The sequence below is a fragment of the Fukomys damarensis genome, unplaced genomic scaffold (assembly GCF_012274545.1).
Source record: "Fukomys damarensis isolate Sample0158 unplaced genomic scaffold, DMR_v1.0_HiC HiC_scaffold_16, whole genome shotgun sequence".
NCBI classification, from domain to species: Eukaryota; Metazoa; Chordata; class Mammalia; order Rodentia; family Bathyergidae; genus Fukomys; species Fukomys damarensis.
The window spans coordinates 87,208,487-87,211,212 of record NW_022900928.1 but is presented as its reverse complement, the minus strand read 5'-3'; the positions used below and the strand labels follow the sequence as shown (position 1 = coordinate 87,211,212).

At 46.2% G+C, this 2,726-nt stretch overlaps 1 long non-coding RNA gene across 1 annotated transcript; it reads right to left on the bottom strand.

Moving 5' to 3' along the window:
* Nucleotides 1-512: 512 nt before the first annotated feature.
* On the bottom strand, nt 513-1,508 carry LOC117286292. The gene is made up of 3 exons (XR_004517383.1): nt 1,446-1,508; nt 942-1,020; nt 513-782 (listed from the first exon to the last, which is right to left on the bottom strand). It is a non-coding gene; the product is annotated as an uncharacterized LOC117286292 (long non-coding RNA).
* Between the last annotated feature and the right edge of the window lie 1,218 nt (nt 1,509-2,726).

Here is a 2,726-nt window from a genome sequence, read left to right as displayed (position 1 = left end):
TTGAAGTGGACTCTCTAGCTGAATAGAGTTTATTAGGAAATGTGAAGGCAGGAAGTTCAGACAGGGCTGCCTTCACCCCAAGAATTCACTACTTTTTTGTTCACTGGGGGGTGGGAATGATTATGTTTTAAAATACAGACTTTTGGAGCAGCTTACAATATTTTGGAAATGCTGTCTTTTTAAGGCAAAGCTTTTCTCCACATCTACAGTTCACTGACAGTTCTGCCGCCGAGGTACTGGAGGGGTACCCTGTTATTTTGGGAAATATCTCACTTTCTGAGCTTTCTTTTCTGATTGGGACTTGGAAGGCAAACTGGTGGAAGGTATGAGGGAATGTGAAAAAACATCATAGGAAACAATGAAACTGGATTTAAAGCATATTTATTAATTCTCAGTAAGATCTTATCTGACTCTTACTCAACTAATAAAAAAGAGTTGCTTTGTTTGAAGTGGGGTCTGCTTAGTTAAGTAGACTTAATTCCTGAAATAGGGTCCTGTTCAATGAGGTTTGGTATGCAAAGCATCTAAAACATAAAACAAATTAGTTGCCAACACGTAAATTTCAGGGACTATTTTGTAAAATTTGAGGTTTCTGGCTTCCTCTGGAATCAGACATCTGACCCCTATCGGCTGGCTCCATCCTTCAAATGGTCACCATCAGGGAGTCAGTGGGCCGAGGCTGGCCAGGTTCCGGACATGCAGTTCTCTCCGTGGCAGGTCTGTCCCAGCCCTGTCTGGTGCTCAGGGGCTGCGTCACCCATTCATTTCCAGGCAGGACAGCTCTGCAAGAACCCAGGGAGGCAATTTCCAGCTGGACAGGATGGGAGCTGGGCTGTGGCTTGGGTGATATCGGTGGTTAGAAGCCACACAAGCAATGATGAAAAGAAGGAGCCCCAGGCAAGGAGATGGTGACACAGCTTCCCGCTGACGTTGCCACTTACTGTTGGTTGCATCCTTTCATCATCCCACACCGGGGTCCACACCACTTAATGAGCTCTGCCCTGGAGCCTGTCTGGGGAGCTGGATTTAAAGATAATAGCAATGATAATAGCTGACATTTATGGAACATGGACCACGCTCAGGCTGAGTCTCTTGTGATTGTTGACTGCCTACTCCACCCAACCCTCTTGGGAGAGTAAGAGGTGCGTTTGTGAGTTAGCTTTTCAAGGCTGTGACCAAATACGTGAGAGAATAACAGTTTACAGGAGGAATCACTTAATCTTGATGCGGCTTTGCGCGCCTGTAGTCCCAGCACTCAGGGAGGCTGAAGCAAGAGGATTGCAAGTTTGATCCCAGTCTGGGTAACTTAGTGATTTAAAATCTCGTCACAAACAAAGCAAAACAAGAAAGGGCTGGGGATGTGGCTTAGTACAAAAGTCCAGAGGTCAATCCCCAATTACACCACCCCCCAGACACAAAAAAGAGAAAGATTTATTTTGGCTCACTGTTTCAGAGGTTTCAGTCCATGTTTCGTTGCTGTGAGGTGAGAAAGAACATCATAGCAGAAGGTTAAATTGGAGCACAGCTGCTCACTGCACAGCAGCCAGGAGGCTGAGACAACCAGAGGCCTGTGCATGCGGATGGGCTTCCTCCTCACGGTTGGTTCCATCCTAGCTCCACCCTCCTGGATAGTCTAGCCCATCAGTTTACCATCTCACATGCCAATCATCTCTGCTCCGGAAGCACCCTCAATACACCCAGAAGCATGCTTGGCTAATTTCTTAGGTTTCTGCATCAATCAAGCTGACAGTCAATACCAACTGTCGTAGGGGAGGGGAATTCTTATTTCCTCTGTCTTGCGGGTGAGGTGATTTAGCCTCACCACCATGGTTGTGCCGCTTTTCCACCAGGGCTGTTGAGCTTGCTGCCCTTCAACCCACGGATGGAATCTTTAGGCCTGTTAACCTTTCTCTTGCTGGAAAGTTCACTTGTCCTCATAAAGAGACTTCGGGTATCTCTGGGCTTCTTGATTTTGGAATTATCTTATTTTTAAAATAAATATGAGGCTTGTAGGGTTTCTGTAGGTGCCAGGTGCCCAGATAGTGCTACACACCACAAAGGGTAAGGACCTAGCTTTTGCATTATGCAGTTAAGAGGTCTGGTGGGGGGCTCATTTAACAAAACAGCAACCACAGTGCTGTGACAGTGAAACTGAATTGTTAACTTGGCGGTCTTGAGAGCTGCTCAAGGGGTTGGTGGAGCACACCCTGGTTATATCTGGGTGGGTCTTAGACGTGTGGCTTTGGAGACTATAGCTGGTTCCTAGCCCATTCCTCTCTGGCACTATTTCCCTAATCTGCTTCCTGGCCACAATAAATTAAGCAGCTTTGTTCTGCCATGTCTTCCACCGTGACGTTCCTGCCTTGGAGCCAGCAGAACATGGATTGAACCTCCTGAAACCTTGGGCCAAATAAATTTCTCTCCTTAAGTTGTGGGTGTTGGATATTTTGTCCCACTAATGGGGAAGGCTGGCTAATATATGCAGGGTCTCCTGGTCTGATCCAGAAGTGGGGCTGAGGGAGGAAGGGAGGGGTGGGGATTGCTGTTGTGATGTAAGTGGATGTCACAGAAGTGAGATATTTGAAATTATTTTCATACAGGTTTTGGTTTGCTTTTGGTTGAGCAGATTGGAAAATAATGGCATGAGTGGGGATACTTTAATTTTGCTGCAGTCTGGTGGGAATTAATTTATCCTATTGTAATTGAAGATTAGATCCAAAGATTGT